The sequence below is a fragment of the Chenopodium album genome, chromosome 9, assembly GCF_948465745.1.
Source record: "Chenopodium album chromosome 9, dcCheAlbu1.1, whole genome shotgun sequence".
Lineage (NCBI taxonomy): Eukaryota > Viridiplantae > Streptophyta > Magnoliopsida > Caryophyllales > Amaranthaceae > Chenopodium > Chenopodium album.
The window spans coordinates 10,045,600-10,071,304 of NC_137842.1; the positions used below are offsets into that span (position 1 = coordinate 10,045,600).

The following is a 25,705-nucleotide window of genomic DNA, read 5'->3' on the forward strand; positions in this document are numbered from 1 at the left end:
AGACCAGTTTATTTTGGTCCATAATATGGGTCCAATGATTGAATAGTTGGATAGTGCTTGAAAAGATCTTTCCAACGATATATTATAATCCCAAATCCGAGTTATAACGAATAAGTTATTGTCAAAATACTAAAGTGAGCCCAAACCAAACCTAAGTCCACCTTACCTACGACCCAATGATCATGTGGAGGGTCCAAAAGCTTTAATCCCATTCCTAAACCAATTAGGATTATTTAGAAGCTTCTATAAGTTTCTACAAGATCTTAATTATCCTTTTTGAAAAGATAAGGTTAAAGAGTTTGAAATTGAATAAAACTCCTCTTTTTGAAAGTCCTAATTCTGTTTAAATTGAAAGATGTTCAAAGTTAGTCAGATATTATTTTCGTGCCTCATAGTTTTTACAATCCCTTTTGCATGCCCCTGGTTTACAATAAAATTATTGTAAATTGGCGGCGGAGCACGTGCGACTTAATTTACAACTTTTTTTTTCATAACAAAACACGCGAAATGTGAGACCTCAAAGTCACAAATCGTAGAACAACAATGGAGGAGAGAGAAAGTGAGAACACGGAGAGAGAAAATACAGAGAGAGTACCTTGAATATTCGATCATCAATGGAGAATTCATTATCGAACTTGGATACCTCAAATTGCAGTAACCTCATCCACGAATTGTTACAAAAACAGAGGCAAATTAAAACTCCATTGTTAGGTGATCTTGAGAACTCGAATTCTTATTTTGAAATCGATTCAAATCGATCAATTATAGAATAAGAAGAAACTAAGAGTTTTGGAGATGAATTTGTTCCAATTTTTGACGATAATAACAATCCACGCACTAGAGGTATTCAAATTAACGAAGCAGAAGAATTAATTGACAATGCAAAAGAAGCAATTGACAATGCAGAAAATCAGGTGGCTCCTCGTAAATCAATTGATTCAAATTCAGAACAAACAACCAAATCAAATGCAACTGGAGGTAATTTCTATAAACTTTTGAAGAAATTTTGGAATTGTTATTTTTAATATGAACTATATGAATGCAACATTGATATGAATGTTACTTATATGAATGTAAATTAGTCTAGAGAATATTCAAATTGTATGCAAATAGTAACCCTTTGAATACATAAATGTTACCCTTTTCATGCATAAAAGGGATCCTATCTACGCACAAATGTTACCCTTTTGTATGCACAGATGTTACCCTTTTTACATTCATATCAATGTTACATTTGAAATTTTGGAATTGTTATTTTTGATATGAACTATATGAATGCTACATTGATATGAATGCTACTTATATGAATGCAACATTGATATGAATGTAAATTAGTCTAGAGAAACTTCACATTTCATGCAAAAAGTAACCCTTTGAATGCAAAAATGTTACCCTTTTCATGCATAAGTGACCCTATGTACGCACAGATGTTACCCTTTTGTATGCACAGATGTTACCCTTTTTATGCAAAAACATAACCCTTTGTATGCACAAATGTTACCCATTTTATGGATAAAAGTGACCCATATAAAACATAGTATTACTCCCCTCCAATTTGAATGATATGCTGCCTCTGGTTATTATCTCATATGTCTGTATTAAATCACAGATGCAAATCCAATTGATGCTTCTAGTTTAGATCTTAGAGGATCATTTGTTGGTGTGGTAAGAGAAACATTTGAAGAAATTTTGGAATTATATGAAAAACATGCTGCTATACTAGGGTTTTCAATAAGAAAGCATACAACTAGATACATCACACACACCAAGATGGTAAGTGAGAAAAATTATGTGTGTTCAGTTGAAGGAAAGAGAAATTCAGGTGACAAGAAAACAAAGTTAGTTGAAATGGTTGATGAAGAGGATGTAAATGTAAAAACAAGGAAGCCAAGACAAGTAACCATTATAAGATCGAATTGCAAGGCATACATAAGAGCAAAAGTGAATAAAGAAGGACAGTTTGAGGTGGTGGCTCATGTTATTCAGCATAACCACGATCTAACAAGGTCATAGTAGCATTATTTACATCGTTCTGAAAGAAAAATTACAGAAGAAAAAGCTGAAGAAATCAAAATAATGAATTCTTCAAGTCTAACTACAATGGACACTTACAATTACATGGATACAAAGGCTGGAGTAAGAACAGAATGTAGGTCATAGTGTTATAGATCACCTGAATTTCTGCTCAAGGTTAAGAATGAATAAGTTGAGGCTAGAGATGCTCAAACATTAGTGAACATTTTAAATCAAGAACAATTAGAGGATCCTGTAGACACCCATTTGTGTCTCCCCAAAACCAAACCCGGTGATGAGTACATTTCACGTCGAATCATAATCGAATGAATTGAAAGTGTGGAAAGTCTAGTGGTTGCGGATAGTTTTAATTTCTTTTCTTTTCTCTCTGTTTTTGAATACCTATTTTAAGAAAACAGCCAATCCAGTTTGTTTGGTCTATGATATGGGTCCATTAATAGTGTAGTTGGATAAGGCTTCAAAAAAGCTTTCCAACGATATATTATAAGCCCAATTCCGATGAATATTGAGGAAGTTATGGCCAAATTACTAAACTAGGCCCCGTTTGAGTCTTATATGCGGCCCAATGATCTAGGGGAGGGCCTAATATGGATTTATCATTCCTAATGCAATTAGGAATGGTTTTAGTCTTCTAGATTCTTCTAGAAGGTTCTTTTCATTCCTAATTCAATTAGCATTGATAAATTTACTTTTGTTGACTTTCTGGAATTTTAATCAGAATAAAAGAGTGTTTTTGAGGAAAATACAATTTTATCCTCCTGTACGGTTAAATTCTATCCGATTTTAGAAAACGCGTCAAAAAACTGATTAGCGCCTAACGCCAGCATTAGTGCCTGGCGCTAAGCTTGGCGCCTGGCGCTAGCGTTAGCGTCTGGCGCTAATGTCAGGGTCTGGCTCTAACTCCGTTTTTTCACGTCAGAACTCTGGTTCGATTTTCTATCTTTTTGGCTGATTTTCTCTATAAATAGCCTCCTAAAAACTCTGTTTTGAATCATCTACAAATCTACAATCATCAATTCCTTAGTTCTCTAATGATTTTCTCTCTCAAAGCTAGAAGCTTTCTTTCTCTCCTTTCTAAACCACCCTTTCACAAAATGCCGCATTCACAAGACCTAGATACACCTAGCATAATTCGAAGTTGCCTTCGCCCTAGACGTGAAAGGTTTTAATTTCGGAGGGTTTGGTCCCAAATCTCTCTTTCAATTATTATTTAATTTAATTCTTTGATTATTATTTTCCTTGAAGTTACTAACGCGTGTATTTTGTTATTAGAAAGAGGTACGAGGCATCCAAGTAAGTGCTTTAATTGTTTACATAGTTATTATGATATAGAAATCATGCTTAGGTTGTTATTATGATTCCTTTTGTTATGTTAGGGTGTTTTGATCTTCCTAGTATCATGTTTAGGGTAAAGAATATAATGTAAATTATGATTTCTATGATGCTTCCTATTTTCTTTCCTAATATTTTTGTTAGTATCATGTTAGGGCTAAAGCTTTGATTTTTATTGTTTAGTGACATGCTAGGGTTGGTTATTAATCTTGTTAGTATCATGCCTAGGATCTTGCTATTATTATGCTTTAACATGATCATGATTATTTTTATAATTGTTATAATAATTGTTATTGTTATTACTATTATGATGATTTGTTATTATTATGTTGCTTGATGCTTATTTATTGTTATTGCTTGATCACACATTTTATGCATGCTTAAAGGGAATTTATACTTGTAATCACGCTTAATAAGATAATTAATATTCTTGTTTAGGGTTAATTTGATTATGATTCAAGTGATCGCCAATAATAGATTTATTTGTGCATTAATATTCAACCAACATAGATAAACAGGTTTAGGGTTAATCCTATTGATTGCGTGTTAGTCAGAAAACGCACATGAATACGATCAGAATAAAGTAGAGGCCTATTATTAGGGCAGGTTCAATCTCTTTTAGGTTGGATTTGCACCTTCATCCCCGAACTACCAGTCATGGTTCCAGACCTATTGGAGTTGACGATCTCATGGATCGTTAAGGGGTGTAACGCTCACCTCATGAACGGTTTACAAGTTCCTAAAACTTGTTGGCGACTCTTTTGCTCTATCTTCTTTCCCTTTGGATGCCACCGTACTTTAGTGTATGATCACAGTGGGGTTCAAGCTAGGGATAATGCTTGAAATATTCCCTACAGTTTTTTGGCGACTCCACTGGGGAGGATTTCTATTTTAATTCCTGAAATATATTTCGACAATGATTTAGAATGAGTGGATGAAATTCGAAAATTTCTAAGTATTTCATGTGCGTTGATTAACATTATTGTCATATGCATAAAAAAGATCTCATTGGAAAGACCATCCGTAATGAGTTAAAACATAGGATTTTTACACGTAGAAAATTTGAGAAATATCTTTCACAACTAGGATCGAAATAATGCTGCGCGAAACTGGAAAATTTTATCGAGCACAGAAAGCTACTGAGGATACATGGAGATGTGCTTGTCTTTGATACAACATACAGAACCAATAGATATAATCTTATATGTGCTCCATTTGTTGGCATAAATAATAACTGGCATAATTGTATGTTTGCATGTGCTTTTATTAGGGATGAAAAAACAGAATCATTTGTGTGGCTACTAGAAACCTTCTTGAAAGCTACAGAGAATAGAACACCAACTTCAATATTCACTGACCAGGACCAAGCAATGGCAAATGCAACTGAGCAGGTAAAATATTTATATTGACATCTTGTAAATTTTAAGCTCGGACAATAATGTATAAAGTAACCCTTTTAATAGCATAAAGTGGCCCTTTTTAATGCATGAAGTGACCCTTTTAACTGCATAAAGAGGCCCTTTTATTTTCAATGTAGGTGCTTCCTAATACAAGGCATAGACTTTGTATTTGGCATTTGAACAAAATGCAATAACCATATTTGGGGCTCTTAAAAAAGACAAAGAATTCAAGTATGCATTCAACCAGTGCTTAAAGTTGTGTGTGACAGAACAAGAATTTGAAGAAAAGTGGCAGGCAATGATGCAAAAATATGACTTGACAACACACTCTTGGTACAAAAGAGTGTACGAGTTGAAAGAGAAATGGTGTCCTGCCCTTAGTAGAGATTTATTTTCAGCAAGAATCTTGTCGTCACAAAGGAGTGAAAGCACTAATCATGCTGCAAGATTCAAAGTAAGTAAAGCAACTACATTGACAGAATTTTATACCATATTTAAGAAGATAACCAATCGTTGGAGAAGCACAGGGAAATATGATGAGTTTACCTGTAGCAAGTTAATGACATTTACTTCATTGCCACTGTCCGGAATTCTAAAGCATGCTGCACAGGTAAAAAGTTAACTAAAAATTTCATAAATTACACATAATATATAGTAGTTTAAATGTAGCTCGCTACATGATTTTGGTGAACAGGTTTTCACTTTGTCACTCTGTAAAGATTTTGAAGAAGAGTTTGGATACTATATGACAACAACTATTCAAATGATAGGGAGAACTGAAGAATGCTTACTTTATCAAGTAACCCTAGAAGACAAGCCATGGTCTGCACATCAAGTAAACTATATACATGAGAGCCAAAGTGTACAGTGTACATGCAAAAATTTTGAAGCATCTGGATGGTTATGTTACACTAGTAGAAAAATGATAATTGGTACCGAGGATTGGCCACCTGTTCCGGTAGGAAAAAAATGGGGAAAAATGGGCGGGATTTAGAAGGAAGGAAATTGCCACCAGTTCAAACCGAATCGGTGGGGAAAATATTAATCCCACCGGTTCAAAACCGGTGGCTTTAATAAAAATACTCGCCCCTCTTATTTCTCTCTTTCCTCCTCGCTCTCTCTCTCCTCTCCGTTCAGCTATTCTCTTATTTCTCCCCCTTTCCTCTCTTTTTCTTCTCTACACCACTCTCGCTGCATCACTCTCTATTTTATTCTTCTCTTTCCTTCTCGCTCTTTTTCCTCTTCGTTCAGATCTTTCTTTCTTTCACTGTCTTTCTTCGTTGTCGGTGGTGAATGTTATCGGTGGTGACGATTCTCGCACCATCGTAATGGAGGGTCTATTTCTTCACATAATCAAGCTGGCATGGTGGTTGATCTTTGCAATGGTGGTTGATCTCTTCACGAGGTATGTGCTCGTCGATTTGAATCTAGAGTTTTGATTTTTATTTACTTTTTTTTTATTAATGATGAACAATTGAAAGTTTGATTGAATTTAATGGTGATATGAAAGGGTTTTTAAATTTTATTTAGCTATTTGTGTTTATGTTGCTCTCCGATTTGATTATTGATGGTTGTCATTCTAGTAGAATAATTTGGCGGTAGTTTCATATATTTATGGGGCTAAAAGACTTTATTCTGGTTCAATGGATAACACAGTAAAGGTTTGGACCTGGAGACTATGCAATGCCTCCACACCCTTGCTAAGCACTCTGAGGTTGTGATGTCCGTGCTTTGTTGGGAGCAATTTCTGCTTTCCTGCTCTTTGAACCAGACATTTAAGGTAGATATACTTTACTCTAGCTCTTAGGTTTTAGTAAAGTAATATGTAAATATGACAGTTCTTGTAGCATTTTAAGTTATTTTTTTCGTTACATTCTAAGCAATTCTGTACACTTTTCAATATGCAGGTTTGGGCTGCCACTGAAGCAGGAGAACTAGAGGTCACTTATGAACACTAGGAGAAGCATGTAAGTCATCTCTAGACAATTTTTCTGCATCATTTTTTGATGTGTAATAATTAACTTATAATTCAATTTTAGAGTTTCACCTCATTTATTTCGTTTTACGTTTGATGAAAGCGCTTCAATTTTTTGGATGTTTACATTCATTTTCATTCTCATTTCTTCTATTTTCGATCTATTGGTTTCATGAGTAGCTAGAAATTTCCAAATCAAATTGAGAAAAGTTTTAAAAAGGTTGACAGGGTAAAGTCGTATCCCCTAATAAAAAATAATTACCTAAATCACTAACTACAATAGATAGGGAAGTAGGGTCGAACTCCACAGGGAAACAAGTCTTTTTAATTCTAATTAATTGTTATAATCTAAATTATCTAAGTAACCAATATTTTAAATATGAATTCTATATTACGAAGGATGAGTTTAGGGAGAAAAGAATCAATAATAAGGAAACCTAGGGTCACAGGTTCACCAATAATTAATATTCCGGGATAGAACGAAGCAATTAATAATTAACAATGCATCAATAACATGATTAACAGGCTCTCGCAATTTATTAACCAACATGGATCTAACAGGCTCTCGCAATTTATTAGACCTAAGTTCCTATTAAAAATAGCCTTTAATATTAAATCAACATCTGCTCGATTCATCAATTCAATATTGCTAAACATTCACAATCAAATTACATCTGCTCGATTCATAATCTAATTGCAAAGAATTAAAACAATCCAATAGGAAATTATCATGCAATATCAACAATCAATAATAACAAACTATCCCTTCATATTAATTATGGATCCCCATAAACCCTAGAATTAAACTACTCACTAATCATCATAACTAATCTAATCAAATAAACAATTAAAAACATAAACAAGAAAATAATTAAAATAGCTGAAATTAAAGAGGGAAGAAATTGTACCAAAACAAATCTGGAATTAATGAAGGAATTAAGAATAAGAGTTTAGAGAGAATTCTAGAGGGAGAAAAATACTAAGTAGAGAGAGAAAGTCTAAGAGAAGGAAGTCATTAATTATCCGTACAAAACGAATATAAATATCTCTCGTAAAACACGAATTAAACAAAGCTTAATCAGGTTCTAACAAAACACGCGCCCGATCGGGCGAAGGGGGCGCCCGATCGGGCCCGCCTTTTTTCCTATGCCCATCCTTCAGTGCTGCGCCCGATCGAGCCTACGCTCACCCGATCGGGCGCGCCTTCATCTTGATAGCTGGCATGCGCGCAGCTCGCCCGATCGGGCGTATGCTTGCCCGATCGGGCCCGGCTTCATATTCAAGGTTTGGACTTCGATTTGGGCTAGATTTCTCGGCCCAATCCATATTTCCTCTCGGGTCTCGAATACGTGGTCCAATTACCTCGTGATCCAAATAACCGAGCCCTTAATCACCGGCTCGATGGCTCTAGCCGGCCTTGGGCTCTAAAAATGGTCGTGTTCCTCCAATGCTCGTAGTCGCTTCATAAAAATCCCGGGAAAATGCTCCAAAGGTGAAATTCCCTGCAAAACTTAACCAAAACTACGAAAACACTAGAAAACACATATTAGTAATAAAAGTGGCCCTAAAGGGCAAAAAACACTACTAATTATGACCAAGGGACGGGGGTAAAATACTATATAAAATAGACATATCAAACTCCCCCAAGCCAAACCTTTGCTTGTCCCTAAGCAAAGAGCTCATCAATGAACATATAAAACATACTTCACCCCAATTAACAAATCAAAAGCCAACGATTCAAGGTAAAATTAAACAAACATGCTTCAACGTCAATCAATCTTATTCATCTAATCACCCTTCCTCCCCAACAATTGTCAAGTAGAGCAAACCACAAGAGCATATAGAATTCAAGACTAGTGCTCACACACTCGACTCTCATTTATGTGGCGAGTAAAGAATGTACTCTATCGCTCTCCACCCAACCCCTTTTAATGTGAACAATGCCCTCCCAACTCACACTCTCGTGTGTATAAAAACATTGAACGCTCAATCTACTAGTCGACTCGAAATATGTCAAGTCATAACTTGCATTGAAAAACAACACTTTCACATTTACATAACTTCTATGCACAAGGTCGGAAGGTCTTTAAAGCTTGTAATGTAAGGCTAGGGTAAAGGGTAGGAATCATTTGGGAACAAGTGAGAGAAAAACTATGCTTAAGGGAGCAAATCCTAGTAAAACCATGATAAAAAATAATGATCATACACATCTCCAACATAACCAACTCCAACATCAACCAAATATACTCCAAACAATAAAACAATCCCAACACTCACAAATTCACTCATAAAAAATATGATAATGTAGAACAAGAGTGAATAACAAACTTTGAACTCATAACTTGAAATATTTACATTGAAACTCAACTTTTTTTTTTCTTTTCTTTTGATTAACCTTCACTTAGAACATTTGAACATCAAACATTTTTCCTCTTTTTTTTTTTTTTTTATAGAAGTTCACTTTCTTTTTTTTTCATATTTCTCTTTTTTTTTCTTGAACTTCTTTTTTTTCATCACACTTTTATTTTTTTCAAATATATACAACTTTCAAACTCATAAAAACAAAAATATGATCAAGAACAAATTACTTCTCAAAACCCACCCAAATTGTGCAAATAAAGTGCACACTACAAACTCCCTCACCTCACTCACTAATAGCTCCCCCAAGCCAAGCTTGGGACTAGTAACCAATGGGGCAATTAAGGCTTGTAATGTGGCTATAAACAATAAAAGGGCACAAGCAACAACATGGGTGACAAGAAGGGAACAAATGTATCTAAATATCTCTGAAGGCTACCTAAGGAATGAACGCCTTCGTCCTCCTCATGTGCATATTATAAAGTCATGAAACACTACTCATAGTTGCAAATCAATACTCAAATTCATTGACATACCAGGAATTATGGAACTATCACACATTTCCTAACCAAATCAACTAGTCAAGCACTATATTCACAAGTAGTTGGGCAAAATTGACGCATGTTAAGGGTTCGCAATCAAACATCAAATCATGATCAACAAATCCACAATATTCATCATCAAATACCAAGAATCAAAACAATTTTCTCAAGTATGGGGCACAGGGAAGCATGATTTACAAATCATTGGAACGTATTTTTGAATTTTTATTTTTTCAATTTTTTTGTATTTTTCATGTATAAGAAAGCAATAAAAACTACACTAGGAAAGCAATTAAAAACTATACTAGAAAGCAAATAAAGAGAGAGAAGGAAGAGAATTTCCAAGGTGAAAGAACACCCCCCCAAGCCAAATCAAGCAATGCCCTCATTGACTTGGGAGAGTAGCCTACTCCTCATCCTCATCCATCCTAGAGTACCCCCCACCGTGGCTAGAGCCGGCCCCTCCATGGCTAGAGCCACCACCACCATACCCCGAACCACCGACATAGTAGTTAGGGTCTACATTCCCACCCATACCCCCATATCCGTGGACCGAAGAGTAGTCCACATAAGTACCATAAGCACCGGGTTGAGAATACCCGCCTTGGGGGTATTGGAACCAATCGGGAGGAAGGGAATCGGGAGGAATAGCCCCCCGACGGGCATAATCATCATACATAGGGTAAAGGCCCCTCCCTAGGTTCCTCTCAATAAGACCTACCCGGCCATCTAGGGTGCTTAACCTAGAATCTAGGTTTTGCATCATGCCCTCAACCCTCCCTTGCCCCGTCTCAATGTGGTCTAGTCAGCTCCTAAAAGCTGAAAAGTCATATGGGGCATTTGGGTCGACATTGTAATCGACCGAGGAAGTAGGCATTGTAGGCATGCCGTAGGTGAAAGGTGGGGGTGGTGTGTAGTGAGGTGAATGGTGAATGGGGGATTGGTGAGGTTGTGGTGAGGGGTGAGGTGGTTGAACCTCACCTTGAACATCTAACTCGAAGGTATAAGAGGGCTTCCCCCTCTCGAATTCGGTCAAGGCGGGGTTGGGTAAGGTAAAGGCTTGATCCCTCCTACCCGATTGTCGGTGGACAATCCACCAAGTATCACTCCCCACCGGTTGTACCCAATTCAAACTCCCAAAATAAGGTAGGTCCATTAGGTTCGATCCCACAACTTTTCTATGGCCATCGGGGTTCCAACCTAAATGCTTCCTAGCTATATGGGTCACTAACCCCCCAAAGTAAATAGGCGCTCTAGACCTACTAGCTTCGGCCGCATTGGCCGCCCTTTGAAAATGGTTGGCTATCCTATGGGGTATATTTAATTTTTCAGCATTAGGAATTATATAGGAAGCCAACAATTCCAATTCATCCCTCCGAACATTTGCTGGTTCATGCCTCCCAAAAATAGTGAGGCCGGCAAATCTTTGCCAAAGTTTGGGGACGGGATGTTGAATCCACGTCCCTTTGGCATGTTGGAGGTTCACCAAATCCTCCCCTGTTAACCTCTTGTAGACCACGGCGGTGTGGTCTTGAGAAGGTTCAATAGGCTTGTCCGATTTCAAGTCAAACAATTTACCAAATTCTTTTAAAGTTAATCTCACATTATTGTTTAACAATCGAAATTGGACATGAGTGATAAGTGCATTCATTTTGATAACATTAAAACTTGATATAAATTCCAATGTTAAATAATCATAAGTATCGTGGCACATTTGAAAAAAACCACTCATGCCTATGCCCTTAAACAATTTTTCTACATATTTGTCAAGACCTAACCTAGCTAAAGTAGGATGATGTATGAAACGGGTAGAAATTACCTAACGATCGATGAGGTTGATCATCCGAACCCGTTGCTCCTCCGAAGTGATTACAACTTCCTCCCACCCCGGAATTTGAAGGTCCGGGTTGATTGTTGGTTGTGGCGCACTAGAGCTCTCACCCCTTTGATTTCTTGAACGCTTGGAGGCCATTAGCTTTGAAAATAGTAGAAAATTTGAGGTTTCTCTCTCTTAGGGTTTGAGAAAAGTTGAGAGAAAATTGGGGAAAATTAGTATAGAGTGTAGAGGAAGGTGAGGGGAGATGAAATATGTAAAAATTTTTGATTTTGGATGGAGGAACTGGAGAAGATCTTGGATTGAAGTGTGAGTTTATGGGTTGAAAATGGAGGTTTTAGAGAGAGAAAGTGAATGAAGAAGGTGAAATAAGGAGGAAATGAGGAAAGAAAGAAGAGAAAAGAAATAAAAGGGGGGGTCGGCCTAATGGCGCGCCCGATCGGGCAAGCCTCGCCCGATCGGGCGAAGGTGCGATTCTCCAAAACTCAAGTTGCGCGCCCGATCGGGCGAGCTCCACCCGATCGGGCGCGAACGCGAACGATTTTTCGCCCTTTTTCTCGCCCGATCGGGCGAGCTTCGCCCGACATTTCTTTTTCTTTTACTCGATTTTCCAAAAATTTTGCCCGATCGGGCAAGCTTCGCCCGATCGGGCGAAAATAACCTCTGAATTCTGGCTCACTTGCGCGCCCGATCGGGCGAGCCTCGCCCGATCGGGCCCGAGAGAGCCTTTTTCCTCCGATTTTGTTTCTTCTTCAAAATTTCTCTAAGTCTTTATACCCTGTCAAATTCGTACCTGTACAACAACACTTAAAACCGATGAAATATCACTCTCCTCGCCTCTCTAAAAAAAAACAAAAAAAAAAAAAAAATAAAAAAAATAAAAAAAAATAAGGAAAATTAAGGAAAAGGAAAACTAGCCTATAAAGCATGAAATACGGGTTGCCTCCTGCAAAGCGCTAGTTTATTTAGGTCCCGCACGACCTTCTCACCACCTTGAAACTCATGTTGGAAGTGGAGTTAGGAGAGTCTTCTCCACATCTCTAATGGTAGCACCTTCATGATACACTTTCAACCTTTGGCCATTCACCTTGAATTCTTCACCTTTGTCATTCACCAACTCTACCGAACCAAATTTGTTTACCTTTGTGACAGTGAAGGGACCGGACCACCTAGACTTCAACTTTCCTGGGAAAATCTTCAATCTAGAATTAAAGAGAAGAACCTTATCGCCCGGTGCAAACTCTCTTGGTAGGATCCTCTTGTCGTGCCACTTCTTGGTCTTCTCCTTGTAGATTCGCGCACTATCATATGCCGACAATCTAAACTCATCCAACTCATTGAGTTGAAGGAGTCTCTTCTTACCCGCGGCCTTAGAATCCATATTAAGCTCTTTGATCGCCCAAAAAGCTTTGTACTCCAATTCTACAGGAAGATGACATGCCTTACCATAAACCAATCTATAAGGTGAAGTACCGATCGGTGTTTTAAATGCAGTCCGGTATGCCCAAAGTGTGTCATCAAGCTTCATGCTCCAATCTTTTCTTGACTTGGCTACTACCTTTTCTAGGATCGCCTTGATTTCCCTATTAGAGACCTCAACTTGACCACTAGTTTGAGGGTGGTAACTAAGCCCTGTTCTGTGATATACGCCATACTTCTTGAGGAGGTTATCCAATTGTCTTTCATGGAAGTGGGTACCCCCATCACTAATAATAGCTCGTGGAACACCAAACCTGGGAAATATGATCTTCTTGAAGAGCTTAATGACTACCTTGGAATCATTCGTTGGTGAAGCTATGGCTTCAACCCACTTGGACACATAATCGACGGTTACAAGTATGTAACAATTCCCATTGGAAGATGGGAACGGCCCTATATAATCGATACCCCAAACATCGAATATTTCAACTTCTAGAATCCCATTTTGGGGCATCTCATGCCTCCGCGAAATGTTGCCAGTCCTCTGGCAAGAGTCACAAGCCTGCACAAAAGTGTTAGCATCTTTAAACATAGTAGGCCAAAAGAAGCCCGACTCATTAATCTTGGCCACCGTTTTAGTGGGGCCATGATGTCCACCATAGGGTGAAGTATGACAACTGGTAAGGACGCCGTGAATCTCCCATTCGGGAACACACCTGCAAAATAATCCATCTGCACACTCACGAAACAAAAAAGGGTCATCCCAAAAATAATGTTTGACATCATAGAGGAATTTCTTTTTCTGTTGGTAGGACAAGTCAGGAGGGAGAGTACCACCCACTAGATAATTAGAAAAATCGGCGTACCAAGGGTGATGCTCTACAACTGCATACAGGTTATCATCAGGGAAAGAATCATCTATAGGTAAAGAATCCTTACCCTCATCATACCTGATACGTGACAAGTGGTCTGCCACTACGTTCTCTGCTCCATTTTTATCTTTTATTTCAATGTTGAAATCTTGGAGCAAGAGAACCCAACGGAGTAGCCTTGGCTTTGATTCCGCCTTGGCTATCAAGTATTTCAATGCTGCATGATCAGTAAAAACAATAACTTTAGAACCAACTAGATATGATCTAAATTTTTCTAAAGCATAAATAACAGCAAGAAACTCCTTTTCTGTGGTGGCATAGTTGACTTGGGCTTCATCTAAGGTTTTGCTGGCATAATAAATAACATGCAAAACCTTATCCTTCCTCTGTCCGAGCACGACTCCTAGTGCAAAGTCACTTGCATCGCACATGATCTCAAAAGGGAGGTTCCAATTGGGAGCACATATGATGGGTGCCGATATCAAAGCCTGCTTAATCCTGTGAAAAGCCTCAAGACACTCGTCAGTAAAAATAAATGGGGCATCCTTGAGCAAAAGCTGTGTCAGTGGTTTAGCGATTTTAGAAAAATCTTTGATAAAGCGGCGATAAAACCCCGCATGACCCAAGAAGCTTCTAACTCCCTTAACATTAACTGGGGGAGGTAATTGCTCAATCACTGATATTTTAGCTTTGTCTACTTGTATGCCCTTATCAGATATAATGTGACCAAGGATTACTCCCTCTGTCACCATAAAGTGACATTTCTCCCAGTTGAGTACTAAGTTGCACTCCTCACATCTTTTCAAAATTTTAGCGAGATTAATTAAGCATGAATCGAATGAAGAACCATATACGCTAAAATCATCCATAAAGACCTCCATAATAGACTCTATGAAATCAGAAAAAATGCTCATCATGCAACGTTGAAAAGTAGCAGGTGCATTACATAAACCAAAGGGCATTCTACGATATGCAAAAGTGCCGTAAGGGCATGTAAAGGTGGTCTTTTCCTGATGTTCAGGGTGAATCGGAATTTGGAAAAATCCCGAATACCCGTCCAAATAGCAAAAGAATTTGTGATTAGCTAACCTCTCAAGCATTTGATCAATAAAGGGGAGAGGGAAATGATCCTTTTTAGTGGCGATATTTAGTCTACGATAGTCTATGCACATACGCCACCCTGTTACAGTTCTGGTGGGAATTAATTCATTTTTATCATTGGTTATCACAGTCATCCCACCCTTCTTCGGTACTACCTGCACAGGACTTACCCACTTGGAGTCAGAAATAGGATAGATGATACCTGCATCAAGTAATTTCATCACCTCTTTCTTGACTACTTCCTGCATGTTTGGATTTAATCTTCTTTGGGGTTGAATGCAGGGCTTGTAATTTTCCTCTAGATGAATCCTGTGCATGCAAAAATCAAGGCTAATACCCTTGAGATCATCAATACTGTACCATATAGCCTTCTTATGGGTTTTTAGGACCCCTAGAAGTTGGGAAGATTGTAGGTCAGTGAGTGCAGTACTGATGATCACGGGGTGTAGTTCCTGCTCATCTAGAAAAACATATTTTAAATGAGAAGGGAGAGGTTTTAGCTCAGGTTTCTTGACCTCTGCAGGTTTTGATTCCTGAACTAAATTTACTACCTTCATTGTCTCCTTGGGGCTTAACTCTTCTAAGGAAAGAGCTTTTTCAATACTTTGGACCTCATTACCCCAAATGCTTGCATTATCGTTAGATAAATTCCCGCAGAGAACTTCCTCCAAGGGATCCTTCGCACGAACCTGTGGCAAGCTATCAACACAAATATTGTCCATTATATCAATTGTATCAATATAACAACAATTTTCCTCCAACATAGGCCCTTTTAAAACCTTCCCTAAATTAAAAGTAACATTATCGTCACCTATAGAAAGGGTCAGTTTACCATTTTTCACATCAATAATAGCTCCTGCAGTGTGGAGGAAAGGCCTACCTAATATAATGGGTATTTGTGTGTCCTCTGCCATATCTAAAACAACAAAATCGACGGGAATAAAAAATTAACCAACTCTGACAGGTACGTCCTCTAAAATACCTAAAGGGTATTTTACCGAACGATCTGCCATTTGCAAAGTTATATTAGTAATTTTTAATTCCCCCATATTTAATTTAGCACATATAGATGATGGCATGACACTGACACTAGCACCCAGATCACATAAAGCTTTATCAATAAAAACATTCCCAATGTGACAAGGGATAGAAAAACTACCGGGATCCTTTAATTTAGGAGGTGATTTATTTTGCAAATAAGCGCTACACTCCTCTGTGAAAGCTATAGTTTCTACTTCATTAAAGGCCCTTTTCCTAGTCAGAATGTCTTTCATGAATTTAGCATAAGCAGGTACTTGAGTGATTAAATCAGTGAAGGGGACTGTTACCTGCAGGTTTTTCACAACCTCTAAAAACTTACCGAATTGTTTATCAAGCTTACTCTTCAGTTGTCTATTAGGGAATGGAAGCTTGATAACTGGGCTCTGCACAACTCCTCCCTTATCCTGCAAGTTACCCTGCACAGAAACATTAGTAGGGTTAGTATCTTTTTGTAGCCCTGCAGGGCTAGCAGGATTACCGTTTGGTATAGAGGAATCTAGATTAGAAATTGGTCCATCTTCCTGTGGCATAGGAGGTCCATCATAATGTGAACCACTCCTTAGAGTGATTGCATTAGCATGATCAGTAGGATGGATAGGTTGTGACGGTAGAGCTCCCTGCTGACGGGATTGTAGGGTAGATGAAAGTTGTGCAATTTGATTGTCCATGATTTTATTGTGGGCTAGAATAGAATCAATTTGCGCATCCCTACTCTCCATGTGCTTTTGCATATTAGCTAGCATCGCTCTAATTTCTGTCATGGCAGGGTCGGAAGATGATGAGGGTGATACTTGGCTTTTCTGGCCGGCATTAGGATGATAATATTTTTGCTGTGGTGGGGGTTGCTGTTGTGGTTGTTGTGGAGGTGGAGGGTTTTGTACATTGGTACTCCGGTATGAAAGATAAGGATGGTTTTTATAACCGGCATTGTAGGAATTGGAATAGGGGTTATTTTGCCTATAGGTTTGGAAGGCATTAACTTGTTCCATAAAGCTCCTACAATCTTGCTCCCAATGACCTACAATTCCACAATTTTCACAGAAAGCTTCGTGGTTAGCAACAGCAAAAACATTAGCTACAGAGTTAGGAGCAGCAGTAAGATTATCTAATTTTTGGCAAATAGATGTTAATTGAGCTTGCAAAAAGGATACGGAATCGACATTATGTTTTCCCTTAGTTGCAAACCCCCTCGGATTCCCATATTGGGAATTGTGTATTACCATGTCTTCGATAACCTGTCCTGCATCATCCAATTTAAATTCATAAACCTCCCACTAGCTGCCGAATCTAGTACTGATCTAGAAGAATTTCCAAGTCCATTATAGAATTCTTGGATCAATTGCCATTGTGCTAGATTGTGGTGGGGGCACTCTCTCTGTAGATCCTTGAACCTCTCCTAAGCCTCATATAATGATTCGTCGGCCTCTTGAGCGAAGTTCTGAATAGCACTTCTTAGCACCGCTGTTCTCTCTGCAGGATAATATTTATTATAGAAATTCAAAGCGAGAGTTTCCCAGTCAGTAATACCAAGTGCAATTCTATTCAAACCATTAAACCATAATTTTGCTTTGCCACATAATGAAAAGGGAAAAAGAATCTCCCTGATTTGGTCCTGCGTAACCCCGGCTTGTCTAATGGTGTTACAATATTGGCAGAAATCTGCGATGTGAAGATTAGGATCTTCACCCTTAGCTCCGCTGAACTGCTTCCTCTCTATCATAGTGATAAATTGGGGCTTGATCTCAAATTGAACTCCATCTAGGGCCGGAGTAGGAGTAAGGTGCGGGAAGTCTGCGAGCTTCGGTTGCGAATAATCACTGAGTTTCTTCTGGGCCGTCATCTCTGATTCTGAATCTGAAGGAATATCTGTATCACTAGAATCAGGGGGAGAATCTCTTCGATCGTTATCCTCCTCAGAACCCGCCAGAATTTGTCTATAGAGTCTCCTTTGCCTATGAAAAGAACGCTCGATCTCAAGATCAAAAGGGATATCACCTGATCTAGAACACCTGGGCATAAACAAAGAACTAGAGACAAAAATGAGATTTGCCTCAAAGAACTAATGTTCTCTGAGGCAAAAAAAAGGGGATAATCTAGACTACAAAAATATAATTAGAAAATAAAAATAAAACCGTTTCCCCGGCAACGGCACCAAATTTTGACAGGGTAAAGTCGTATCCCCTAATCAAAAATAATTACCTAAATCACTAAATACAATAGATAGGGAAGTAGGGTCGAACTCCACAGGGAAACAAGTCTTTTTAATTCTAATTAATTGTTATAATATAAATTATCTAAGTAACCAATATTTTAAATATGAATTCTATACTACGAAGGATGAGTTTAGGGAGAAAAGAATCAATAATAAGGAAACCTAGGGTCACAGGTTCACCAATAATTAATATTCCGGGATAGAACGAAGCAATTAATAATTAACAATGCATCAATAACATGATTAACAGGCTCTCGCAATTTATTAACCAACATGGATCTAACAGGCTCTTGCAATTTATTAGACCTAAGTTCCTATTAAAAATAGCCTTTAATATTAAATCAACATCTGCTCGATTCATCAATTCAATATTGCTAAACATTCACAATCAAATTACATCTGCTCGATTCATAATCTAATTGCAAAGAATTAAAACAATTCAATAGGAAATTATCATGCAATATCAACAATCAATAATAACAAACTATCCCTTCATATTAATTATGGATCCCCATAAACCCTAGAATTAAACTACTCACTAATCATCATAACTAATCTAATCAAATAACAAGAAAATAATTAAAATAGCTGAAATTAAAGAGGGAAGAAATTGTACCAAAACAAATCTGGAATTAATGAAGGAATTAAGAACAAGAGTTTATAGAGAATTCTAGAGGGAGAAAAATACTAAGTAGAGAGAGAAAATCTAAGAGAAGGAAGTCATTAATTATCCGTACAAAACGAATATAAATATCTCTCCTAAAACACGAATTAAACAAAGCTTAATCAGGTTCTAACAAAACACGCGCCCGATCGGGCGAAGGGGGCGCCCGATCGGGCCCACCTTTTTTCCTATGCCCATCCTTCAGTGCTGCGCCCGATCGAGCCTACGCTCACCCGATCGGGCGCGCCTTCATCTTGATAGGTGGCATGCGCGCAGCTCGCCCGATTGGGCGTATGCTTGCCCGATCGGGCCCGGCTTCATCTTCAAGGTTTGGACTTCGATTTGGGCTAGATTTCTCGGCCCAATCCATATTTCCTCTCGGGTCTCGAATACGTGGTCCAATTACCTCGTGATCCAAATAACCGAGCCCTTAATCACCGACTCGATGGCTCTAGCCGGCCTTGGGCTCTAAAAATGGTCGTGTTCCTCCAATGCTCGTAGTCGCTTCATAAAAATCCCGGGAAAATGCTCCAAAGGTGAAATTCCCTGCAAAACTTAACCAAAACTACGAAAACACTAGAAAACACATATTAGTAATAAAAGTGGCCCTATAGGGCCAAAAACACTACTAATTATGACCAAGGGACGGGGGTAAAATACTATATAAAATAGACATATCAAAGGTTAATTTCAATTTTGTTTATTTGTTTGGATTGGTTGTGTTGCAGACGGTTAATTTCGATTTTGATTATGCTCACAGGTTCGGCTCATGCATTTAATTAATTTAATTTGCAAATTTTTTACACATGCATCAATATATTCTAAATCAGTAGGTAAATTTTTACACATGTATTCAATTACGTACAGGCTGCTATTTGTATTTCCCTGTTTTTTTTAGGCATATCTTCTAATTGTTCGATAAAATGTCTAGCTGAATTTCACTCAATCTTTTTGCTGATTTTGGATCTGTATTGCTTGTATGTGATACCCTTTTTTTTTTTTTTTTTTTTTTTTTTTTTTTTTTTTGCATTGAGTTTATATACACGAATCATTCGAATTTTTAGGTCATTATTTTTATTGTTTTTGTCTTCCTAAATCATTATTAAGCTCTCTTTTTTCATGATTTTCTTGGTTTTGATTGTGATTGGTTATGTAGGCTGCATAATGGAATTCTACATTCAATTTCAAATGTAGGTTGTATAATGGAATTCTACTTGGAATGAGGGACTAGTGAAGCTAACTTGGCAATGTTGCAGCTTCTGCTGTCCTGCCAAGGTTGCTGCTGCAGCTGCCCTGTCGTCAAGAATTTTTGTGTGACTGATTTTGTGAACCCGAAAGACCATGATAAAACCAGTTTAAGAGGTTCTTACTACTTGGGTTTGTATTTTGATTATAATTTCTGTATTTAGTTAGAATATCTTTATGTATGAGTTTTTGTATGATTTTATTATGTTACTTAATTAGGTGCTATAATCTCGAGCTAGATCTGGACCTTCTAAAGGATCCTTTTAACATTGATAAGATTACTTTTTTAATGGAATAAAGGATATATAAAGGATATACCATTGCATCAGAATTCTACATTTGCATCTAGTAACAAGAATACCAGACAAGTATGTGTCAAAAAGATAGACTAAGTTTGCAAAATCAGAGGCATGGGATAGGTTGAAGAATCAGGATCCTACACAGCAATATATTCCATGGAGGCAAACAATGATAAGGAAATACTACAATCTAATCTTAAAAAGTCAATAAAATGAAGAAACGAGAGCATTTATGGAAGAAAGCTTCAGATACAGCCTTAAAATGGCAGAAGACTTACTTGCTAGTGATGCTCAGAGAGAAAGTGCAAAAGCTGCTTCTAACATTCCTGATGTGGCATACAACACTCAAAGCAATAATGATGTTTCTTCAGCATCGAGTACAAGCACAAGTGTACCAACAATACTTGATCCTAAAAGGGCTGTAACAAAAGGAAGAAGCAAGAGAGCAAAAGGAGGTCTTGAAAAAAGCAAGAGAAAAAGAAAACCAGCACTACCACCTCCACATTCAGAATTTGGATCTAAGACATCTAACTTGCAACTCTTTTAGGAACTTTTTTAGAACATTTTTTTTTTTCAAAATTAATATACTTTGTATTGTTATACTATTTTTTTTACCCTATGACTAGTTTGATTAAAATTTGATTGATACTATTATTAGCACACGTTTAATTTGTGGAAACATGAACTTATGTTACACTTATTATCCATAAAAGTTACCCTTTTTATGGACAAAAGTTAACCTTTTCATGCATAAAAGTTACCCTTTTCATACATCAAGTTACCCTTTCTATCCATAAAAGTTACCCTTTTCATACATAAAGTTACCTTTTCTACCCACTAAATGTATTCTTTTCATGTATAAAAGTTACCCTTTCTATCAATAAAAGTTACCTTTTTCATGCATAAAAGTTACCCTATCTACTAACAAAAGTATCCCGGTTCGTGTATAAACTTATTCTTTCTACCCACAAAAGTAACCCTTTTTATGCTACAAAGTTCACCATTTTATGCACAAAAGTGACCCCATAAAAAACATACAAAATAACATTTCAAATTACTTTATTTATGCACATACATCAGTATTTCAAAAAACCAACCAAAAACTATACAATAAGTTTATTTACATCATTGAACTCGATGTATATGCACATACATTAAGTTTTTTCATTGTTCAAAAAATACTCCTAGACCTAATAACCAACAGTCATTTCACTCTTTAGAAGAAGTGTACTTTTTTGTCTGCTTTTTTGCCCTTTTTTCTTTGGGCTTTTCTGCTTCTGCCTCTGCCTTTGCTGTTGCTTCTGCTGCTTTTCTTCTTTCATCATTTTCTTTCTTCTTCTTCTCAGCAATAACATCCTTTCTTCTTAATTCAATTTCTTGGACGTAAGCAGCATCTTTCTTCTTCTCATTGAACTTGGCTAATTTTGACAACACATCATTCCTAGATTCATTCAAATCACACAGTACAAGTGTGGTACATATCTGTTCTCATAGAAATTTTCTTCCAACAACCTCACAACAGAAAAAAAGTTATCAATATGTAATTAATAAAAAATTAGAAAGGGAAAAACTACAGACAAAATAGATGAATAATTACTGTTTTGAGTTCATTTTATTTGAACGATTCGCCAAAAAATTGGAGCATGTGATGCATGAAAAACACCCCACAGTCCAAGTTGTCAACTTTATCTTTTCTCCATTCCAACTGAACAATTTGAAATTCATAAGAAGGGAGCTGAGAACTCTTTGGATGATTTTTTTGCCAAGAAAAGCACCCAATTTGACATAAAATATAAAAGTTTAGAATACATTAAATACAAAAAAAGGTTAAAATGAATCAATAAATCAACAGAAACATATAATTTGTGAAGAGAAATCTTTAAAATAGTCAAGACTAGAATCATGCTAGATAATGTTGTCAAGATAATATACCAACTCTTTTGTATGATCAACAACAAACAAAATGCAGTGATTCTCAACAAAATTAGGAATATAGATCTGAAACAGCAAGATTAAAGATGATTTAGACAGAGCATATCACAAACATAACTCTTTCAAAGGTATGCTATTAGTTGCCAGCTCAACATCCATTATATCACATTCAAGATTCTCATAGCTCACCTAACCTTCCTATATATTGTGCAAATCCTTAACATCGCTAGAAATGTCACCTTTGCCAGTGTTATCATAAACATACACCAATGCAAACTATTAAAGTATAAGATCGTGTTTATATATAAATATAAAGTAAATGTGTTTATATATAAAATAAATCAAATTACTTACACTTTTCCTCACACCAAAAAAGAATCTTCGAGGACCAGAAGACTCAAAACATGCTTTCTCATTCAAATACAGAGAATACCAATCAATAACACACCAACGAATCCTAAGTGGAGTAGCAAGTGACACCATATCTTCTCTTGGAATTAAAAAATTCATTCCAAAAGTAACAAGTTTCTCACTGCAACAATAAAAAGTAACATCAGCATTAAAAAAAAAAGAAAGGAAGAAAAAACACATAAAAAATTAATCATCATAAAAAAAGACACTTAACTTCCTATGCATAGAATAATCCTTCAGCAAACAATAATTGAGAACTTCCAAGTGTAACTGAGGCAAACTTCTGAAAATCCGAGCATTACCCCTAAAAAAAGAGTCACAAAAGGCACATCCTCACCTTCTGACCCACAGTCCAGTAAGCATACATATTTATCGGCTCTGATAATACGTCCAAGAACAATTCAGTAGATGCAACAGCATTTTCAGTAGGACTAGTAATAATTTCAGTATGTCCAGTAGGAACATTTCCAGTAGGACCAGGAATAATTCCAGAAGGTCCAGCACCAATAACACCTTCATCAGCAGCTTTATTGTCATTATTAATTGGAACATCTTCATTAACACCTTTTTCATTACCATTTTCATCATCCATAGTAATATCTTTATTGAAACCTTGACCAGGTTCATCTTCTTTATAACCTTGTTCAGGTTCATAAAAACCACGAAACATCTCAGGTACATACTTCATCTTAATACACTCATCAATTAAACCATCTAAAAGCTTCAGGTAATGAGGATCAAAAAGTAGCTGCTGAGTTTGAGAAACTGCAACATCATCATCAGAAGATAATGATATAGTTCTTCCAGAAGAAACCATATCACTCAAGGTTTTAAAGCCATTTGACTGAACCAATAATAAAACATCCATATTTCTTTTAAGCAAAAGAAATGATTCATGAACCTCTTACAAACATATTAACAAAGAAGAAAATAAACAAATGTGACAAATAAAAATAATAAAAAAAAAATGAAAATTCAGGATATATGCATAAAGTGACCCTTTTAAATGCATAAAGTTACCCTTTTAAATGAATAAAGTGACCCTTTTAAATGCAAAAAGTGACCCTCTTAACTGAATATTTAGTGTAACTTTATTGTACATAAAGGGTAAATTTAGTGAACATAAAGGGATAATAACTAAACATAGAAAAAAACAGAACACTTACATAAGTTGAAATTTCTTTTATTTCATCATTAGTCATCACACCTTCCGGAAGCTCAAATTGAACAAAGCGGCTTGTTGTATCACTTGTAGAAGCACCCTGATCATATCCTAAAGTACGAGGTTGCTTAACAATAGTTTTCCTAATATCAGGTTGTGACACAAGATATGTAGAAGTATCCAATGGTCCCTGCCCATAACCACCGGCTTTGATCTCTAAATTAACCTACTTCTTACTCTTAGCATCTGTCCAATGTTGAATCAAAGGAAGGGTACTACTTTCCTTTTCTCCTTAAAAATTTAGACGATGAAAATACAGAATTTGCAAAGCCAGCAAACAACCACTAACATTTTGAACAGTCTCATCATTGTTATACTTATCAACAACCTTCTTTAACTTCTTCAAAACATATGAACACCAATCAAAAGTTTTGATTTCATCAACTTCTTCAACAGCCTTTAGCAACTTCAATGAAACAGTTCTATTTGTTGTAGGAGCTAAAAAGCTACACATAGGATGAAGAACAAAACACCTCTTAAATTCATCCCCTCCATCAACCAAATCAATCATCCGAGACTCCAATTTTGACAAATGAAGACCTTGCTTATCAAAAAGGCCATAATCAGATCTCCATGCCTGAATGATACATTTATCTAAACTTCCATCTTCAACATTTTTCTTATGTTCAGGAACAACAATATCACTCATAGGTAAGTAAAACACATCACATATATCATTTCTAGTAACTACAAATTCTTTACAACTAGCGATGGTAAACATGCAACTACCACCATTGAAGTTTTCAACAAGCCAAGGTAGCATTTGAGGATTAAGATTTTTCAATTTAAAATGTAATAAACCACCAAAACCAATTTCTTCAACAACTTGTTTTTGGTTAGAACTAAACTTTTGCAAAAAACTTTCCAACATATGTGGTCTACACCGTGCAATCAAGCGTCTTTTGTCCCTAAATAATAATAATAATAAAAAAAAGTAACTTAAACACTATAAACTAAAAACAAAATATAATTAAAAAATGCAATTCAGAAAACATGTATGCTTACACTAAAGTCATAGAATCAGAAAGCAATTCCAATTTAGAATTGGGAACTGTTTTAGCCTTCTTAGGTACAATTTTTGCCTTCTTAGAACTGTTTTGGCCTTCTCAAACTCTGGTTTGGCCTTCTTAGGAACTATATTATGGCCTTCTCAGGAACTGTCTTGGTCTTTTTAGGTACTGCTTTGGCCTTAGTAGGCTCTTTAGGCATTGCTTTTCCCTTTGAAGACAATTTATAACGATATCCACCTATAGAACCACCTATAACTAATTAATATAGAGAAATAACCATAAATTACAAATTCACAAATTTCTCATGGGAAAATTAAGGATATATGCATAATGACACTTTTAAATGCATAAAGTGACCCTTTAAACTGCATAAAGTGACCCTTGTAAAAGCATAAAGTGACCCTTTTAACAGCATGAAGTGACCTTTGTTGTGCATATAAATGACACATATGCCTATTACTTAAACACAATGCACAAATGCACAAACACAACGCACATATGCCTGTTACTCAAACACAAATGCACAAACACATTGCACATATGCCTAATAGCATACACTACCTAAAACCAAGATCAATTCCAATTAGCACACTCTACCTAAAATCTAAGCATAGAAAAATCACAAAAAGCAAATTCTGAAAAAAAAAGCACTAGATAATGGACATATAACAACATATTATAAATTTAAGCAAGTAAATACAATTATTAAATCAAATTATCATAATTTCCGTTTAAAAAAAGCAAAAAATCTAAGCACAAATTCGCAAAAATATCATGCAAAAGTTGTTTAACACATAAAACA

The 25,705-nt window shown here is 36.6% G+C and overlaps 1 long non-coding RNA gene across 1 annotated transcript; it reads left to right on the forward strand.

Annotated features, from left to right (window-relative positions):
- The first annotated feature begins 6,456 nt into the window (after nt 1-6,456).
- LOC145559539 (uncharacterized) lies at nt 6,457-20,344 on the forward strand. Its single transcript, XR_014092754.1, has 2 exons — nt 6,457-6,733; nt 19,941-20,344. It is a non-coding gene; the product is annotated as an uncharacterized LOC145559539 (long non-coding RNA).
- The last annotated feature ends 5,361 nt before the right edge of the window (nt 20,345-25,705 follow it).